The 22,112-nt window shown below is 44.8% G+C and overlaps 1 pseudogene across 1 annotated transcript in view; it reads right to left on the reverse strand.

Moving 5' to 3' along the window:
• Positions 1–22,112, reverse strand: part of LOC144888581 (sterile alpha motif domain-containing protein 9-like) — a 72,606-nt pseudogene that overhangs the window by 38,928 nt on the left and 11,566 nt on the right. The window contains exons 2-5 of the transcript XR_013621149.1: positions 16,533–17,560; positions 8,276–8,406; positions 7,002–7,170; positions 287–420 (exon numbers count right to left, since the gene is read on the reverse strand). The product of XR_013621149.1 is annotated as a sterile alpha motif domain-containing protein 9-like (transcript). The remainder of the gene's footprint in view (positions 1–286; positions 421–7,001; positions 7,171–8,275; positions 8,407–16,532; positions 17,561–22,112) is intronic.

Below are 22,112 nucleotides of genomic sequence, written 5' to 3' on the forward strand. Positions count from 1 at the left end.
TGCAATACAGAGTGGCCCAAAAGGTATTACATAAGTTACGAATTTATAATATCATGGAAATATTTGCACATGAGACAACATGAAGATAAACTTGGCCAGCAACGTAAAAACAAAATGAAAAAAATTATCACAATGACTGGTTCAAAAAAAAAATTGAAACAATACGCAACTGGAACAAAATAATCGATGATGCATTTTCTCAGTAAACTGTTTTGAGGCACTATATATTTATTTATAAAGGACTTTCCATTCATATGGATCAAGTGGGCCAACTTTCATTGCTGACCTTGGCATGAGGAGGACCCTCTTCCTTGATGACCTTGTACTGTGGCTTCAGATTGTTGAAATGAGCAAGTTCCTTCAGCAGACTCATTGGTGTCTTCTCCTTGAGGTCAGCCTGGCTCTCTGGCAAAGAACCTGCTGACAAGGCTCACGAGTCTTAAGCCTAGACTAAATTCATGCAGGCCTACCCATTTGTTTTAAACCCCAGTGCCATATAGAATACTAGAGTTTGTGAAGTTAACAACAGGCACCATGTTGTTAAGTGCGTGAATTACGATCTCCTGGCATGTACCTTTGAGACCTTAAGGACTTTTAGATCCCTAAGACGTTACAGACCTTGTATTTTAGACCTTAGATGTTAGACCCTTTGAACTCTCAGACCCCTTGCACCCTTTGGATCTTTACAAACCTTTGACTGTCGACCTTTCAGATATTTAGACTTTTTAGTCCTTTACAGACCATTGACATTATCCCCTCAAACCTTTCACATTTTAGACACCCTGAACCTATCGATCCTTCAACGGCCTCACGACCCTTTATACACCTTACACCCTCAAGACCCCATTAGACCCTTTGCCAAGAGCCTAGCATTTTAATAACTTCGGATGAACTCTTTGAATGCACCAGGTATGACAAGTCACAGACAAGGATTCTTAAAACTCGGCGTTTGCCTTTACCGAGATGAAACGTCACCATAACATGTCACATTCAGTGATGTTTCATGGTTTCTATAATCGTAGTAAATGTAAAATACATTTATAATAGAAGAGATTTTCCATTATAAGTGGGACAGAGGTGAAGGAGGGTGGGGGACGATAGTAGTTCAGCTATCTCACTCGGAAGTATCACTTTTTGAAACACCCTGTAAACCTGAGGGTCACCACTCCTCCAGGACCGTTCTTGATATGTCTTGTTACCATGTGGGGCACAGATTGACTATGTGATGAAATACACTACAGTAGCCGCCAAACTCGGGTGGCAATTCCAGAAGATCTAGGGTAAAGACCGTTTTACCACAGCAGGTCTGGCCAGATATGTCGGCAGAGTGTGGGGCACGTGGAAGCGCAGGCGGATCAATGTGAATAGATAGCCTGCTTGTAGCAGCCATCGATGTTGAGCTGGGCAATCACAATTACGTACAGGTAGAGGTTCGATGTGCCCTCGTTCTCTGAAGTCTTTGTGATCTCGATGGTAGTCTCTTCAGTGGTGTTCTCAAGCCGCCGCCTGCTGCTGGGCAACTCATCATCATAAGTTGAGCATGGGTCCTGCCACAGCGGGTACTTGGTGGTCAGATACTCCTCAAGGGTTACATCTGCAATGTTAAAGCAATTTTCCACCATTGCGGCCTGGGGATGGTGTTTTGTCGGCAACATTCCGGCAAGGTACTTTTTTGCCTCATCCCATTGCTGGGAGGTGTGCATGCCTTGGCTGTTCAGCTGGTTGGAGATTCCCTCAATGATCACATCCACCTTGGTGATTTTAGAGTTGTAGAAGTCCTCAGTGTCTCTGTCATAGGCTTTATTTTCTTTGGAGTCTTCAAACAGCATCAGTATACCTTGATGCTGCGTGCCGGGGTATTCAGGTTGATGTTGCACAGCGTGTCTTTTCTTCACGGTCATCTTACGGTGGCGAAGGACTCTGTCGTATAAGATTGCAAGGCGGCTGGTGTACTGACTGCAAATTATCTTTGCCAGCTCTGGATGCATCATCATATCGTACTCGAGGTTGTAGCTTACTTCCGGCGTGTTATCAATCAGAATCACGCATAAATAGTCATTAAACGTGAGCTCCTACTCGAGTCTGTCTCCCCAGGCCACCTGGTAGAACAACATGTGGGTCTCCAGCAGTTCAATGTCCAGCGGGGTATTAAAACGGTTGTCGGAGGCAGCTGCGATAGCTTTATCCTGCTTATTTTCGGATTTGTTACCAGCTGCCATTCTATGTCTTTTTACATTTCAGTCTTTGCTTGCGTCAGTGTTTGGTAGGCTGCGTTTTTGTGCTTGCAGGATGTTTTCCAGAAGTCGCAGTTGCATTGAAAGACACCAGAGTCATCTATATTCTATACTCATCACCTCATTGCCGCTAATCCTGATTGTAGTCTTTTTCACAATCGCACGGCCTAGGTTCTGGACCATGGTGTGGGTGTCTCTTTCACCGGACATCGGTCGGGTAATTCTGAAGGCGAGAAGTACTGTTCCTGGGACGATCATATTGTACTCTCCAAGATTTGGAAATTGTACCTGCATCATCTGAATCTGATCGATTGTCGAGGGATTGTTGGTGCCAACCACACTTTGCTGAATGCCCTGAACCTCCCAAGGGGGTCGTAGCTGGCGGTAAGGGTTATGTTTGTGTCCATATTGTGAAGAAGGCATTGTGCTGTTCCTGTGAAAGCACTTCTCGTAATTAAATGCTCTGTGGTATTTGTTCAATACCACTGTTGTTTCAACCTTATTGCAATGCACAACAGTGTGACAATGGCAGAAGGAGGGATTGTTTGGATATGGGATCCAAACAAGCAGGGTGGGAGAGCGATAAAGGGAGAAAGATAGGGAGAGAGTGGGGGAGGAGAAGGGAAGATGGGGTGGGGGTGTCGTGGGTAGAGCTGAATCAAGAAACACGCTCCCTCATGGAAGCTGTGCATAACTACGACGCCGCACATGCAGCCAGGACGGATACCCCTTCCACGCGGAAGGACTACTCCAGATTAGAGGTGGATAAAAATGGCTAATTGCGGTTCAAGGCCCATCAAGATTATGATATCTTTGCCGGGAACACTAAAAATCTCTAGCGCTGTCGACAATAACCTGTCGGAAATGTGGCAGAGCTATCCGCAATCAGCTAGGGTTCAGTGACTGGAAACCAAAATATAAACTGTCCCGCAATGTCCTCCCTCACTCGATACATCGAACCTGGATACCTAAGAGATCAGAGATCTTACAGGGCTTGACAAAGCCATGTGAGCACAGCAGGGAGAGATTATCAACAACCAAGCGAGGCTCTTGGAGATAGATGTGGGGATCTCAAAGTTAGATGGCGACATCACCCAGAATTAAAGAAAGCTGGAGGGAGTAGTACATTGCCTCAAAGGTCAGATAAGGCATTGAGGCACATCTGCGAGACTTTGAGAGGCAGCGGCAAGAACTTAAAAATGAAAGCGCTCCCCACTTGGAGGCTGCCTCTACTAACAGCGGGAACCTTCACTCACCAAATCTCTCGGATCCCTGACACAATCAACAGGATCATGCATGAGGACACCACACTTGGATAGCTCTCCGCACCCTATTTCAGGAGCAGGGTATTACAATTGTGAGCATTTTGTCCTCTCTTGGGTTTATCGTCTCAACCATGGTGCTCTCACTCACAGGTGGTGATGGTGGAGGAATACCAATGCCCCCACCTTAATTTTTTCAGCAGTTTACAATTAAGATAAAAGCATCCCGTATTTAAACGTGAGTAACAATAATGAACATAAACTGTATTTTGTGATTTCACATGCACTGCAACTACACTAACAAATGGTAATTTTGGAACTCAGACCTTGCTACCCATTATTAATATTAAGCCCGTACCCCCTACCAAATAGGAAAGTGAAACCGCCAAATAGAAAAGTGGAAAAAAGAGAAATGAAAGAGCAAAGGTGAGCAGAGAGTCTTGATTTTGGCAGTTTCACCAGAAGAGGATTGCTGACAGATCTTGTGCGTCCTGTAGAAAAATTTGAGGGACAGAGCACAGAGAGAGCTGGGGGAGCTAGGCCGGAGAGGAGTCTGTAGAAGACAGAAAGATCACCAACTTGCCTGCAGTGAGAAAGTGAAAGACCCTCAATTTATTGTATGGTTATAATTCCTTGTTTTCTCACCACTTCTTGTCTTGCTAGCTGCAATTAACCTTGTGTGGTATAATGAACAGTGTCTTGACTTGTCCTGTTCGGGTTTGGGTAATTTATCCTGGTAGACTAGACGGATTTATGGGAAAAGGCCATGTATAAGCTTGTAGGTGCATTTTTGGGTAAAATTTGGGAACCTCACTTTTTAACATTATTATGGTATGCTGAATTCGATTAACCTGGTTCACAAGCCGAATTTAGAATTTTTGAATTTTGAGTTTTGAATTTTCCACTTCCCACGTGCACAATGTGAACATCTTTGGATGATGTCAGGTACATCAAAGAAACGGCGTTGTACACCAATTGATGCTGTTTGAAACAATCTACCGAGAAGTTTGTCCACAGCACTGCTACCATTTCACGCATTAACTGGGTGTGACAGCACCTCCTATTTTGCAAATCACACCAAACGAACATCATGGAAAGTCTTCAAAGAGCACCATAAACTGCTGAAGAACTTGGGCATTGGTGAACTCACAGAGGAGACAATCAAATCTGCAGAAGTGTTCGTCTGCAGAATATACAATGTGCACAGAACAACCTCTGTTGATTCAGCACGACATATGTTGTTCTCCAAGACTGGTAAACCAGAAGCAATGTCACTGACAAGTGATGCTCTTCATTGCCATTTGATCCGAGTACACTATCAAGCCATGGTATGGAGAAATGCTCATTGTGCCATACCTGACCTTCCTGCACCTGTGGAAATGGGATGGAAACGTGGTGATTCAGGACTAGAGCCTATTCTGATGTCACTGATTCCAATGCCTGGAAGTTGCCTCGAGATGATTTGTTGTGCATGCCAGAAGCAATGCAAGACTCGATGCTGCAAATCTCACTGTTCAGAGTTGAGGTGCACATCAATGTGTGCCTGTCAGCAACAGATTGATGATCAGACCCCTTGTATGAATTTGATGTAGTTTGGCAAAACAACATGTGTGACATTCCTGAATGTTTGTGCTTCATGGCCATGTATACTTAATTTTAGAATAAATGGTTGTAGGAAACATTGTCTTCTTAAAAACAGTTCCCATTTTAAAGTGTCTAATTTCAATATCAGTTTGAATGTCTCTTTCAATATGTCGCCAACCATAATATAGACTCGACGGATTTATGAAAAAGGCCATGTATAAGCTTTTCGGTGCATTTTGGAGTAAACGTAAAGTTAAGTGAAAGAGCTGCATGTATATATACATGATATATAAATGCTTGTTCAAAGAAATTGTCCAAAAATGGCAATTTGGCGGTGTAGAAGTAGGACTTCTACATGGATTAATTAATTAATACAGTCTTGAATTAATTGTAGTTCTTGCAGGAAAATCACAGAAAGTTTGTATAAAATGTCTGAACCATTCCATCTCTTTATACATATGGAAAATGTATTCCTTGAGCTGAATAATGAGTAATGCTGTATTGGGAATTGTGAGGTGGAAAGAACATGTGGTCGAACCGAATTCTTTTTCAGCAATGCTTGTATGAAATCAGATATACATTCTTCAGGCTGACAGAAATCCAAAGGGAGTACTGCAGTGAGAATCATGTTAAAGAAGTAATGTTTTGCTCAGGGAGACCCGAAAGGAACTTTTTTTCTACAAAACATCTGTGCGCAATTCTCTCAAAGCATACCTACGAGTTCCCATGGTTTTCAGGAGCAAAGCCAGATGGAACCATAATGTGTGCAAACCCCCATCTTTCCCTTGAGAGGGACTTCCAAGGACTTTTACATGCATAAAAGGAAGTCGGAAAGCTGGGAGGTGGAGACGACGACTGACCTGCTCTACCGTTATGCTGTGCAATTCTATGTTGTAACCAAGTGAACTCTGTGACATTTTGTATGTAATCTGTGCTTATTAAACCGAGATTTCTTCTTCCTAATGATACTAAATAAATTCTCCGAAAACCAACCGATTGGTGGACATTGATGAGACCAGCACACCTCTCTTCTTCCGCACCTCATCTCTCTCCAAATAATCCTTCTTTGACAGTGGCCATTTTGTTTATGCTAATAAGAAGGTCAAAAACTCAAATTTGGCTTGGAAACCTGGTTAATCGAATTCAGCATACCTTAATTATGTTAAAAAGTAAGGTTCCCAACTTTTACCCCAAAATGCACCTAACATTCACATTTCTCAGAGATCCGTCTGGTCTATGGGGGTAATTAGGCGAAGCGGTTTATTCCTCTCTCATATAAGACATGGTGCAGCACGTAATGTTGGTTTGTGGCCTAATTCACATCTGTTGCGTGGCTGCCGGCATGGTTCCTCATCTGCTTCAGTCATCTCACAGGTACGGTAAGCTGACACAAGGCATGAGCATCCGGTTAGAGGTGAGTGTTGTGGATGGCGTCTGTGAACTTTTTATAGATGCGGTGGCCTCTTAGAGTTATCCGTGATGACATCCATCACAATATAAACTTGAACGGCACTCGGTATAGCGCATACCTCTGCCAGACTGAACAGTTTATGTTTTATATCCCACTGATAGGCCAGATCTGGAACCAGAACTGAACCAAACTCTAATCGGCTTGTCACATACTCTGATCATCCACTAAGTTTTGTCAAAACCTATCCACAACTTATTGAGATGTCATGCTATATATTGTTTTTCACCCATCTCTCAAGAGTGAAGGATCACTTCAAATATTGTCGTATCTGCATCCAGATCTTCACCAAAATCTGATCAATTCGTCTTTGTCACATACCCACCCAACTTGTCCACCAAATTTCATCCGAATCCGTCCATAACTTTTTGAGATATCCTGCTCACAGACAAACAGACTGGGATGAAAACATATCCTCTGTCCACCTTCAATGATAACATGAAATCTAAATACCTGTGCTCGCCGAGTTGCTGCTTGTGGTGTGCTTCAAATGACGGGGGACAGGCTTGCTGAGCGTCGTCTTGTCAAGGATTTCTTGAGCTGCCATGTGCTGCGCTTTCTTAATCGTGTATGTTGTTATCTCGCAGCATTGCTCACCTAGCACCAGCTGCACTGTGAAGAGCTACATCAGGGAAGACGACAATAAAGTGTGTTATCAAAGGGGGTAAAGCAAATGGATGCCAGGCCATGAAATGGACCGTTGATGCATTGCAGTACAGAGTGGCCCAAAAGGTATTACATGAGATACGAATTTATAATACTAGGGCATGCCCGTACTATATATATATCTAAAATTATATCCCCCCCCCTCTATTTACATGAAATGGTTTGGTCCATGAAATGTTTTGGTTCATTCGCAACGCCAAAGCGAACGGCGAACGCTTTACATGAAATGGTTTGGTCCATGAAATGTTTTGGTCCATTCGCAACGCCAAAGCGAACGGCGAACGGCTTGCGAGTACAGTGACAATCCCCCCCCCCCCCTCTATTTACATGAAATGGTTTTAATTAGTTTTAAAACATAGTTTAACGCCAACATATGGCATGCCCGTACCCGTACTATCCGTAATGGCGCACGCTCTCACAGGAGCTCCGGAAGGTCGCATATCGCAGGAAAGCGAAAGAATCGCAAATTAGTTTTAATTAGTTTTAAAACATAGTTTAACGCCAACATAGCGCCAACATAGTTTGCCGACGGGAAATAAATGAATACGCTCTCAAATGTGCCATCCGAGGCAGAGTCTGTTCGCCACGTTCGGCACACGTGATAGCTCGCTGCTCTCTGATTGGTTGAATCGTTTTTTGGACATAGCTCAGTAACTACTTCTGCGATTAATTTAAAACCTTGAAAAGGCACATCCTCGGGTCCCCAGCAATATACCTGGCAAGTTTCAAGTATATCGGACCCGTGGTTGTCGAGAAACAGCGGTCACAGACAAACAAACATACAAACATACAAACAAACACACAGAGATTGCTGGAATTATAGATAGATGAAAATATTTGCACATGAGACAACATGAAGATAAACTTGGCCAGCAACATAAAAACAAAATGAAATAAATTATCACAATGACTGCTTCAAAAAAAAAAAATGAAACAATACGCAACTGGACCAAAATAATATATGACACATTTTCTCAGTAAACTGTTTTGAGGCACCATATATTTATTTATAAAGGACTTTCAATTCATATGGATCAAGGGGGCCAACTTTCATTGCTGACCTTGGCATGAGGAGGACCCTCTTCCTTGATGACCTTGTACTGTGGCTTCAGATAGTTGAAATGAGCAAGTTCGTTCAGCAGACTCATTGGTGTCTTCTCCTTGAGGTCAGCCTGGCTCTCTGGCAAATAACCTGTTGACAAGGCCCACGAGTCTTAAGGCTAGATGAAATTCATGCAGGCCTACCCATTTGTTTTAAACCCCAGTGCCATATAGAATACTAGAGTTTGTGAACTTAACAACAGGCACCATGTTGTTACGTGCATGAATTACGATCTCTTTGAATATACCTTTGAGACCTTAAGTCTCAAACTTTTAGATCCCTAAGACGTTACATACCTTGTATTTTAGACCCTTTGAACTCTCAGACCCCTTACACCCTTTGGATCTTTACAAACCTTTGACTGTCGACCCTTCAGACATTTAGACTTTTTAGACCTTTGCAGACCATTGACGATAGCCCCTCAGACCCTACATATTTTAGACATCCTGAACCTTTCGATCCTTTAACCCCTCATGACCCTTAAGACACCTTACACCCTCAAGACCCCAATAGACCCTTTGCCATGAGCCTAGCATTTTAATAACTTCGGATGAACTCTTTGAATGCACCAGGTATGACAAGTACACGGACAAGGTTTCTTAAAACTCGGCGTTTGCCTTTACCGAGATGGAACGTCACCATAGCATGTCACATTCAGTGATGTTTCATGGTTTCTATAATAGTAATATTGCTTTCATGCATGTAATGTATGATCTACTCATTACCTCCGCCACCAAAGGTGGATGGATGTTATGTTTTCACCGATATCTGTTTGTCTCTTTGTCTGTTTGTGAACAAAATATCTCAAAAATTTGTGGTCGGATTGGGATGAAACTTGGTGGATAGGTTGTGTGTGTGACAAGGACGAATCGATTAAATTTTGGTGAAGATCTGAATATGGATTTGGACATGAGAATTATTGAAATTTTAACTGATTCTTCACCAATGAGTGATATGGCCAACCAGTCGGAGGTATGCTCTCGACTGAGTGCCGTTCTAGTTTACTTATTAAGTGATTCTTCACCATTGAGAGTTTGGGTGAAAAGCAATTATACAACATGATATTTTATAAACTTGTGGACCAGTTATCACTAAACTTGGTGGATGTGTTCGATGGGTGACAAGAATAAGCCGATTCGATTTTGGTTCAGGTCCGAATCCAGATCTGGCCTATCAATGGATACAAAACATAAATTGTTCATCCTAGCGGAGGTATGCACTCTATCGAGTGCCGTTCTATTTATTCTGTGTGATCCCATATATGTAATAATATGTAATTTTACATGACATATGCATGTAATGTATGATCCACTCGTGATTCTGAGTGTTCCATGTATGTAATAACATGTAATATACATGTCAGCGCATGGAGATTATTTTATTATTCGGACCTGAACTTGTAAAATGCATTTATAATAGAAAAGATTTTCCATTTTAAGATTGTGTTATCATATCATAAGATGTCACGTGGGGTCGGGCGGAGGTGGAGGAGGGTGGGGGACTATAGTAGTTCAGCCTCGCCCGCTGGGACCCGCTGTCCACCCCGTCAGGTCTCCTAGCCCCAAAACTACATTTTGAGGCTACACGTCGAAGCTCCGTATATCCGTTCTCATCAAGGCAATAGCTGAGGCCTGCACCCCTGAGTCTCAGAAAATAATCGAGCATGCACTGCAAACCTGAAGGTTTCCAGCCCTACAGGGGTGTTATGAAATCAAGTCGAGACCTCGTTTCCAGATATGAGGCTTTATTGAAATCTATCCCCACATACCCTATACGCAGAGAACAAGGAATAATATCAGAATTACAGCACAGATTCTACTAGCATGTCATTGTCAATAAGCAAGCGGACCATTGATTCCCTGTCATACCTTTCTCGAGCGTCTGCTCACAAAAGACAGATACGAAACCAAAAACTCCTCCTTTCTCGTACAACCCGTTATATTCCCTTCTCAAGGCTATTGTTCGAATCCTCTTCTTCATTTTTATCACATTCACCCTCCGTTAAAATTGAAGCTAGCGAACAAACAAATAGGCAACGCGGCAGTAACAAAGCAAAGCTCTACCAACCGAAACGAGTTGGGGGTTGGCACAGTCTTCCAGCACGAGTTCGATAAATCTCCTCAGTTCCAGGGTCCCCGGATTCACAAAGAGAATCATCCTCATCAGTCTGCCCCTTTTGAGATCTCCCTGACTCCAAGGGGATCTCCGTTACCTTGACATTGTCAAACATTACTTTATCCCCGGTCGATTCTTGCTGCGACCCCGCTTTGACGGGTGAACCCGAGATTCTGTTTCCCGCATCGTCAGCAACACACTCGTTTCCCTTGCCGCAAGGCGCGAGATGGCAAACAGATATAGTAGTCTCACGGCCGTCCTGCAGCCTCACATGAGCATACTCTGGATTTGCCTCTAGAATTTCCACGCGGCGACCAACGGCTCGTATTTACTCTGTCTGATCGCTCTTTTGAGAAGAGCCAGACCGGGCCTGGCCAACCAAGAGGGCAACACTCGCTCGATAGCAATACGTTGCCTAAAGTGAAACATTGTTTCATGTGGAGTTTCATTCATAGTGGTACACAATAACGACCGGATTGGGTGCAGTGCATCAGGCAGTACACGTTCCCACCACTGTGAAGGTAAATCACGCGACTTCAGGCTGATAGACACGGTTCTCCAGATAATCCCGTTATAATGTCCCACCAAGCCATTGCCTTGAGGATTGGTTGAGGATTGCCTTGAGGATTGCCCAATTCCGTGGTATGGCTCGTGGTGACACCTCAATCCTGGAGAAACTGTTTTATCTCTCGAGACAGAAAAGCCGTACCTTTCTCGGAGTGAATGAAAGCAGGATATCCAAACATTAAGAACAATTGCCGCAAACATTCAATAACTGTGGCAGAAGACATGTCTGCACATGTAAAAGCAAATGGAAAGCTGGAGTACTCATCAACAACAGTAAGAATATATCAGCGCCCCCTGCTGCTGGCAACGGACCCTTGAAATCAACGGTCAAACACTCCCACGGCCGTCCGGCATGAATCAGCGTCCCCATAGACAGCTTATAAAAACTCAGTTTTACTTTGGCACACATGTAGAATGCCTTGCAAAGACGTCTGACGTCATCTATGGAAAAAGGCAAATTCCTGCTTTGCACGAAATGAGTCAATCGAGTCACCCCGGGGTGACAGAGCGAATTATGAATATCCCATAAATCACCGGTGGTCATTCCGAGAAGACAGGATGAGACAGTGTATCGGCAGCCAGATTATCTCATCCCGGCCTGTAAATGATGTTGAAACTGAAGTCAGTTAATTGTACACGCTGACGCGATTTTTCTCATTTTTAATCTTCTACGTATGACGTCCGTCATACATGAACGCGACGGACTGTTGGTCCGTAATTAACTGGAAATGTTTTCCGAGAAGGAAATGGCACCACCATGTGACGGCTTCCACGATCGCGTAAGCTTCCTTCTCGATAGTGGAATGACGTCTTTCAGTTGTTCCCTGGTTAAAATGTCATCCATCACCCGTTGGAAACATGAACCCCATTTGTGACACTGAAGGGAATTGTACAAAACTGATACAGCCTTTGACAAGCTTCGAAAGTGGTGTAAGGTTGATCACCCTCCCTGATTGGTATCTGGTGGTATGCACTTCAGAGGTCCAAGGTACTGAATACCCGGTCGGTAGATACTTCTCTGACCATGTCATTCATCTTTGAGAGAGGGTAGGCTTCAAGTTGGGTGAAGCGATTGATTGTCTGGGTCGAGACCCGTCGAGACCCGTCGAGACGTCAGAAATCGAGACCTCGTTGAAATCGAGACTTGAATAGTCAAGTCGAGACCTCGTTTCCAGATATGAGACTTTATTGAAATCTATCTCCACATACCCTATATGCACAGAACAACAAATGATATCAGAACTACAGCACAGATTCTACTAGCATATCATTGTCAATAAGCAAGAGGATCATTCATTCCCCGTCATACCTTTCTTGAGCGTTCGCTCACAAAAGACAGATACGAAACCATAAACTCCTCCTTTCTCGTACAACCTGTTATATTCCCTTCTCAAGGCTATTCCATTCGAATCCTCTTCTTCATATTTTATCACAAGGGGGATGTAGATAACCCCCATAAGAAAGGGGAGCGTCATAGAGAGGTACGTCAGCTTGATGATGAGGTCACAGCTAGCCTTAGGGCTAATGCCTCCAACCAGAAGACCAAAACGAATCCAATAAAGCGTCTGCTCACCCATCGGAGGATAGAAAAATTAGCCCATCGGCGTGAACCCCTTGCTCATACAATCAATCGAGAAGGACCTCAGATCTTGAAGTCACGACTGAAAGAGGAAAGGGAACCCCTCACTTGTCTGGCCATAAAAACAGTGCAAAACCTTGACCCGGCTCGCGACTACAGTTTATATGTAGATCATGCGAGCCAGCTGTTCACCGATGGCCGATATTTAAAGAAAGGTAGCTACATTGCTCTTGATGAAATTTCCGAAGAAGCCAACTAGGTATTAGGAGGAACACCACATATTGAGGTTGAACTGATCAGCCGGGGTCCTGCTCAAATGGCTGATGGTTCTATATATTGGTTTTCTTACAGACGGGACAAGATGTGAGTTGCACTGGACATGATGTATGAAGCGCTTGAAATGCTAAACGTTATTTACAGAGGTGGGGAAGGCAACCAATGAAACAATGGATGTTGTGAGTGAAGAGGAAGGATGCTCTTAGCATAAGATCAAAGCTTGTTGTTATTAGCGACCAAGTCACAGCAGGGTCCTTGCATGGAATTTATGAACAAATGTGTAAGATGGGAAAAAGAGTATGTAGTCCATGAACACTATAAACTTTGGCCCTTGCCTTCCAAAAACAGTGAACCCGGTCCAATGAAGATCCCAGAAGGGGGTGGTGATCCACAGCTTGCCAATTGCGTTGTACAACGCGTTGCCGATCACTTTCAGAGTAGAATCACTAAATGCCCGGCTGGCCTGATGCAGTTTGATGTAAAGGTGGCCAGCAAGGATTGTACCAAGGAGGATGTATTTACCCTGGTAAGAGCCCTCAAAACCAAACTGATGGTAGCTGGGGTATACCATGTGGGATTCTATGAACAATGGTGGTTATTTACGCATCATTATTCCATGTCACACCAATTATGCATGTGCTGAGCTGCCAATGGACCCACCTGCGATCGAAGACACAGTCATCATTAATATGCACAGTCATCAATAACACTGGGCAACAACAAAAAAAACTTTTCGTCTGCTATTAAGGGAAATGCAGGTGTTCTTGGCTAAATCTGGGCTGCTGATTTCACATCTACAGTCAGAAGTTAGCCAGCACGTCAGGTTTTCAAAATATGTATATGTATTAATGATACTTGGCATGCCATATTAGATACTTCATTATTGCAGATCGCCACATTGTACATCTAATATCAGTGCTTAGTAATTAATTTCACGTCATATTTAGATAACAATGATTGATCTCTGTGTATAATGTGCTGTATAATCTGTGTATAATCTGTTATACACAGATGTGTCTGCCAGACAAGTGAGGGGTTCCCTTTCCTCTTTCAGTCGTGACTTCAAGATCTGAGGTCCTTCTCGAGTGATTGGATGAGCAAGGGGTTCACGCCGATGGGCTAATTTTTCGATCCTCCGATGGGTGAGGAGACACTTTATAAGTCTGTCTCTGTGTATAATCAAGAACATGAACAGGTTGCAGAAAAAGAAGTTAATAAAACATTGGAACATGTAATATTAGGAAGGGTGTAAACTTGAAAGGGAAATCTGCCCCCATTGTGAGTGATTCCAAAACAACACTTCAAGTTTACACTATTCCTTGCAATATAGTCAGTGTAGGCCAAACTGTTCAGACTTGTTCAGAAGTGTATGAGACACCTGCTCTTGCACTTGTGTGTGGAATTGGTCTATCGTAGTAGGAACGAGCAGTAATCACCCATCATGTTTGGGTTGAATCGGCCTTGATACCTCGTTTCCATGACCAAAATGTCTTGGTGGAACCTTTCGCCATGCTCAGTCTACCTCACCCAGATTAGGTGGGAAGAAATCAAGATGAGAATGCAAGAAATGCATTTTAAGAGACATCCTGCAGCCCATTCGCTGATAGGCCTTTAGCATGTTGTCCACTAATTCAGCATACTGTTCAGCTCTGTGGTTCCCAAGAAAGTTCTGCACAACCAACACAAATGCTTGCCATGCTGCAAACCTAAATGGGTTCAGTTTATTTTTGAACTCGGGATCACCCATCAGTTCTCGGATCTGGGGCCCAACGAAAATGCCTGCTTTGAGTTTAGCATCAGTTTCCTCTCCGCCAAACTTTTCTCTGAGATATCGGAAGCCATTACCGTCGTGATCCAATGGCTTTACGAAGTTTTTCATAATGCCAAGTTTGATGTGAAGTGGTTGAAGGTAGACTTTTTGTGTGTCTTCCAATGGCTTATGATGCACATTGTACCTGCCAACTATGTGTTCATGCCTTTCAGTCCAGTCTTTTACAACATAATGATTGCTGTCATCGTAGCTGCTCCATAGGCACAAGAAGCACATGTATATTGTGTACCCCAGCTGCAGTCCGAGGAGGAGAGAAATCACTTTTAGATCACCACAAATGTTCCACTTATGATCTGAGTAATTAATCACTTTTAGAAGGATTTCCATGGACTCCTACACGTCTCCTTCTTGCCGATAGCATGAGCTACAGGAATAGAAGGTTTTTTTGTTACCCTTGTGCAACAAAACAGCTTTGAGATCACTTTGCTGGAGTCTATGAAGAGCCTCCATTCATCAGACACATGTTTGTTTCCGAGCTCATGCATTCGGCCATTAACATCAGCACAGAAAGAAACATAATTTTCTTTCTTTAAAAAGGCAGCTACGTTTGTGTTGCGATCACAGAAGCAGGAAATTTTGGTTCCTTCCTCTGGGAGATTACAATGATGTAGTTTGGAGCCCAACACTTTAGCCTTCTCCTTTGACAATGACAGGTCTCTCACCAGATCGTTCAATTATTCTTGATTGTGCAAGTGTGGCTTCTTTTCTTCAGACGCAGGTTCGTACAGTTCATCCATATCACCCATAGCATCATCAGAGTTGTCATCACTTTCATCTGCAGCAGCTTCTGGTGGAAGTGGCACAGGAGATCCAAACCATGGGGGACCGGCTTCAGAGCAGACTCACAATCTGGATATACAATTTTTGACTTGTTTTTCATTGATAAAGCAGCAATATTTGTCATACCAAAGTAGCATTCAGAGTGATGATTCGTTGGCTCACACCATATCACTGGCACAGCAAAAGGCATTCCTTTCCTTTTACCACTGAACCACTCACTGCATAAGGCGCGAGTTACACACGGTGCAGCAAACATGAGGTGCCCAGCTTGTCTTGGTCTCCAACTTTACATTCAAAATAATACTTGTAAGCAGCTTTCACCCTCTTGGTAAGGTTCTTGCACTGGCTACGTGGAGTGTATTTCCCACAGATATAACAAAAGTTATCAGGGTGATTCACACAGCCTCACGTATTCACGATGCCTGCAGTAACATATGCCTAACCTGAAAATATACAGAAATATTTATTGGGTTATAACCTGAAAATATATAGATACTATTAGCATGATATGGGGGAGGGGTGCGAGGGACACAGTGGGTGAACAAGATGGATACAGCCACAAACATTCCATCACAGAATGGAAGGAAAAGCTGGAAATTTGGAAAGCGGTGGATTTGGGAAAGGTTAATGGGGGTAAAAAATATCATAGCTGTTACTTATTACAAAGTCAATTTTTCATAAAAAATGTTTGGAAAAGCTGATGACTCTCATTGTCTGAATAAAATATACATCACGACTCCCCACCCCCCCCCCTCTTCCCACGCCGCCTCCCCCCAAGCCCTCTGCCTCCCACACATTCCCGATGCCCCTCACAAATGTTGTGTTTATGTGCTTCCCCTTCTCTCCCCATCTCGTCTACCGCTCCCCTTTTTATATACTTTGGTTGTTTGTCTGTTTGATTTGTTTGTGTGATAAGTGTTAACTCTTTAACGAGCCTCGATTATGTATACAAAAAAAAATAAATATCACGACAAGGCAGATTCTATATTGTCTTTTTATATTCTCAGCTCAACTTTTTATATACATCACGACAAAGTTTATCTTGGAAAGAGGTGTTGGGTGCTCTACCTGCTACTTCTGTGCCTACTTCTGTGGCCAGTCTATTTGTTGCAGGTTTCCCAGCCATCGATGCTGGACCACTTGGAACTCCTCTTTTCCCCATCAATGCTGGGTCACCGTTTGCCACTTTGTTAGCCATTGATGTCGGGCCACTGGTCGCTGCATTGTTCACCACCGATGACGGGCTACTGGGCACTGATTTGTTGATCAATGATGCTGGCCGTGCAGCTGTTGATTTGCCAGCCGTAGATGCAGGGCCACTGGTTTGTGTTATAACGGCCACTGGTGCCAGGGTACTGCTCACTGCTTTGCTGGTCACAGATGCTCGGCTATCGGCTGCTGCTTTGTCGGACACAGATGCCTGTTCACCAGCCCCTGCTTTTCTGGCCAGAGACACTGTTCCAACGGCTGTTTCTTTGCTGGCCAGAGAGACCGTTCCACCAGCCCCTGCTTTGCTGGCCAGAGTCACCGTTCCAGCGGTCCCTGCTTTGCTGGCCAGAGTCACCGTTCCACCGGTCCCTGCTTTGCTGGCCAGAGACACTGTTTCTCTGACCGTTGCCCTGCCGGGCACAGATTCTGTGCCACCATCTGTTGATTTGCCGGCCACAGATGCTGGGCCAGAGGCCACAGTTTTGCCGGCTATATCCGCGGATTTTTCGGTCACAGGAGTTGGGCCAGCGGCTGCAGCTTTGCCGGCCATAGACACAGATTTGCCGCCCACAGACGCCGAGCGAGAGGCCACATCTTTGCCGACCACAGGCGTGGATTTCCCAGCCACAGACAGGGCATTGCCAGCCTCTGCTTCTCCAGCCACATATGGTGGGCCACCTGCTTTGCCGGCCATTGATACTGGATTACTTGGTTAAAACTCTTTTCTGGCACCTGAAGATAATCCACCTTTTTCGCTTCGGCAGCCAGTTAAGGAGGAGTACTCGTCGTTCCACCCACCAGGCCTACTTAATTGGCACCAAAAGTAGTTGCAGGCTTTGCATTGGCACCACTTTGTAGGTGGACATTGTGTTGCGACATCCTCAAGTCTAGGAAATAAAGGACAAAAACACACCACCAAATTGTGTTAATCCTCCACAATTATTTTAAACATTTTCAATTTAAATTTTTTTTCTTTTTTGAAATAATTTGGTGTTGTGTAGCGTAATTCAGATTCATAATGGTAATATTTAGCAGAATTATAAAATAATTGACATTAAAAGAGTTTTTAAAAGTCTTTAATTTAGATACCACAAACGTGTCCAAACAAAACTACTAAGTCTAAGCCTTTAACGGCCAAAATATAATTTACAAGCTTGGCCGAAGTCTTTCACAACCTTGCTGGCCAGGCCTGATGTTTGAGTAAGAATTTTGATTCCTTCTTGGTGCTGGTAATAACTCAACCAGTTTTCGTGAATGGCAGATGAGTCACACAGCTCAATGCTGCACTTTGGAATACAACACTGTGCCCATTAAGCACCAATCCAAAATGATATAATCGGGTCAGGAATTGCGTCCTATCGAAATAGTTATACAAGGAATGGAGATGCAAAAACAATCAGGCTACCTAAATTTATATATACTGTATATACTGTTACATATTTATGTGAATGTATGTGAATTACCATTCAGGTCTTTGCTTATCCGTGTGTAGTATATTAAGTTGTTGTGGTTGTAGTTGTTGTGTAGTTGTTGTGGTTGGAGGGTCAGGAGCCCTTCTGAAAGAGTGGCCGGAAACGGAAGGGACCGGAAACGGAAGAGGAAAAGACACGAGGAAAAAAGGACGAGTATTATTCTTCCTCGCCCCGCTCCGACCAAAAGGCGGGATCGACCTTGCGCTGCGTGGAAAAGCGGCGTTCCGAAGCCTGTCTGGCGAGAGGAATCACCGGGACGTGTACCTGCCCGGTGGAGACGTCAAGTGACGTGGGGCCGTGCATCGACCCCGCGTCTGGTATCGTCGCGGCACCGTCTAAACAGACGCGTGCGGGTCGCACGTTGGGGCCTAACGCGCCTTGCAAGCGGCGTGGGGTTTGGCTTGCTCTACCGTACCCGCTCCGCGTGGCCACGAGGGGCTGCAGCCACGGTGCCTGGTACGATACCTGCCCGGTGGAGAAACGTCCACCCGGGGTTCGTTCAACTGTCCGAGTGCGGAGACGCCGACCAGTATCTTGGTCAGGAGGGGCCCAGAGACATTGTGAGGAGCAGAGACCGAAAGGGGGTGTGAGTACTCACCGGGACACACATATATACAATGGCCATCTTATTCATAGGGAATTGATTGTGGCTGGGAAATATTGTTGATGGTTGTGTATTGTTGATTGCTCGGGGAAAATCTCCGTGGTTGTGTCATTGGAATTGTATGGTATCATTACCATTGGAAATATATCCTTGAACATCAGTTGTCTCCTGGGTGAAATTCATATGGGTTGCGTGGCGAAAGCGCATATATAGTACAGCTTGCTGGCGGAGTTCCTCTCACGGTCCGGGGGTCACCGAGACCAGGTATTCACCGAGGGGACCACGTAACAGAATTGGGGGCTCGTCCAAATTACGATTTGCGGTTTCGCAATTGGGTCTACGTCCGGGATTTAAAATTGTATAAAATAATAAAATAATAATATTTTTTATTAATTAAAATTTATTAATTAATTATTAATTGGAAATTTTTTTTTTGAGAAATTGGGGTAAAGTCTTGGGGGAAGGTTAACAGGTGTTAACGATAGGCACCATGGCGTTTGTGGCACAGAACTTTGGGGTAACCCCGAGTGAGGCACAGTTCCGAGCGTTGCTAAAGTCGGACCTCTTGAAATTGGCCAAACATTTTAACTTGGAGGTCCGAACTAATTTGAGGAAGGCAGAGTTGCAGGCCACGGTGATACAATCTATGGTGGGATTAGGAACATGGGACGAGTTAGCCTGGGAGTGGCTACCCGAAGAACCAGAAGACGTTGAGCTCCGGAAACTGGAGTTGCAATTACGGAGCCAGGAACGGATTAAAGAAGAAGAAAGGAAAGCAGAAAAGGAAAGAGCAGAAGAAGAAAGGAAAGCAGAAAAGGAAAGATCAGAAGAAGAAAGGAAAGCAGAAAAGGAAAGATCAGAAGAAGAAAGGAAAGCAGAAGAGAGGAGGGAAGAGAAACAAGCGGAGGAAAGGAGAGTGGAACGAGAACTCCAGGAAAGGTTAAAAGAAGAAGAAAGGAAAGCAGAAGCAGAGGAAAGGAGAGTGGAACGAGAACTCCAGGAAAGGTTAGAAGGGAGAAAAGCAGAGGAGAGGAGAGCTGCAAGGGACCTCGAAGCAGAGGAGAGAAAAGCGGAAAGGGAATTAAAGGAACGTGACATGGAGCTTCAGCAAGAAATCAAATTCAAGGAGCTGGAGTTAATGAGAGAACGGGGAGAGGCACCACCCTTGCTGACGGGGTCGACACCTAACCAGAAAACCTGGGATGTGGGCAGACATGTGAGGCTGGTTCCACCGTTCAGTGAAAAAGAAGTCGCGAAATTTTTTCCACACTTTGAGAAAGTGGCTCGACAATTAAACTGGCCGGAGGAGGCCTGGACCATACTCGTGCAAAGTGTGCTGGTGGGGAAAGCTCAGGAAATTTATTTGGCGCTACCAATGGACCAATGTGCAGATTATGAGGTACTGAAGAAGCACATCCTCAAGGCCTATGAGTTGGTTCCGGAAGCTTACAGGCAAAAATTCAGGAATGCCAGGAAGAGGGAGAGTGAGACCCATGTGGAGTTTGCCAGAGTGAAAGAAAACATGTTTGATCGGTGGTGTGAGTCAAAAGGAGTCGGGAAAGACTTCGAAACATTGCGTGACTTGATCCTGGTGGAGGAATTCCAGCAGTGTGTCCACGAGGACATCAAAGTGTACCTGCAGGAAAAGAAAGTACCAAAGTTGTGGGACGCAGCCACCATGGCAGATGATTATGCCTTAACCCACCGAATAGGGGTCCACGAACCTAACTCCTCGCCTAGATCTCCGCAGGGGAGGTGGGGAACAGCAGGTGCGGAGAACGACCATACATGGCGGCGGCCTCGAGATGATTATGGGGACAACTATGATACCCCACCTGTTCGAAATCAGAGGGATGCGGGCCCAAGACAAACTTATAGTTCGGGGGGCCCGAGGCAGACCACGAGTTTTTCCTCCGGGCCTACTTGCGCTTTTTGCAAGAAACCTGGACACTTGATGTCCAGTTGTTACCGCATGAAAAGCGAAGACCCAGAGCGGAGTCCGACTACTACGACTCCAAATGCAATGGCCATTGTGAGAAATCGCCATCAAAAGGGTTACCAACCATTTATTTCAGAGGGGTTTGTGTCACGGGATGGAGCCTCGACTAACCGGAAACCGGTTAGGATATTGAGGGACACAGGGGCACATCAATCTTTAATGCTTGAAGGCATTTTGCCATGGTCCGAGGAGACGGCAACGGGGGATAGTGTTCGTTTACAGGGGATCGGGGGCGGTGTTAGTGCTCCCCTTCAGGTCATCCATTTGGAGTCCGATTTGGTGTCAGGACCGGTCACCGTCGGTTTACAACCACGCTTCCTGTAGAGGGTGTATCTGTGGTTATCGGGAATGATTTGGCCGGGGGTCAAGTTTATGGTAACCTGAGGGTGGGTAAAGAGCCCAGCAGGGAAAATAACACCACACCAGCTCGGGATGGCGACAAAAGTGCCAAGTTATTTGTAGGGGGACTGAACTTCAAAACAGAGGAAGAAGTTCTGACCTCTGTCTTCAACAGATATGGGCCGCTGGTGGAAGTGCGGTTGGTAAGAGACTGGGAAACGCAACAGTCAAGAGGGTTCGGCTTTGTCACGTTTGCCAGCACAAAAGACGCCAGAGAGGCAGAGAAGAATTGGAATGGCAAGGATTTGGAGGGTCGGACGATAACAGTAGGGAAGGCATTTCGTAGGCGTCGAGAGGTCTACAGGAGAGGACAACTGGGCGGTAGTTTTGGTGGTGGCCGCAATCAATATTATTATGGAGGCTCCCTGAGTTACGGCAGCTCCCGAAGGAAGGATTGTCAAAGTAGTGGCCGAGAAGGAGACCGCTATTCATGGGACTACAGGGACAAGCGGTCCCACCATAATTATTAGGGAAGTTCTGAGAAGTTGAAGCACTGAATGCGGCGGAGCCGCCGAGCCAAGATTCCTACACGGATTAACTGTGAACGCCGTTCCTAAAGGCGTCCATGTAGTGAACTTTCATGCACGGACTAACCGTGAACTCCCGTTCCTCAAGGCGCCCCTGTAGAGAACTTTCCTGCACGGACTAACCGTGAACTTCACGTTCCTAAAGGCATCCATGTAGTGAATACTCGGCTTGGCCTCCCGGAAAAAGTGCTATCGAGTGGCGTAACTTTGGATCTTTGATCAACCCCTTAACCTTCATTCACAAGAAACTGACGGTCAAAGTCAGAGGGTCATGAGATGGAGTTTGATTTGGCAGGGACAATGTCGTTGCTGGTGCTTAGTCCAGAGTGAGTAATCTGGAGGGGTTGTGGTGAAATTTTGGTTGCTTTATTTTTGAGTGATAACTGTGCCCGGGGGGAACTGATAATGTGGGGGGGTTGAGTTATCTGGTTTGTTTCT

Source organism: Myxine glutinosa, chromosome 13 (genome assembly GCF_964187855.1).
Source record: "Myxine glutinosa chromosome 13, kmMyxGlut1.1, whole genome shotgun sequence".
NCBI classification, from domain to species: domain Eukaryota; kingdom Metazoa; phylum Chordata; class Myxini; order Myxiniformes; family Myxinidae; genus Myxine; species Myxine glutinosa.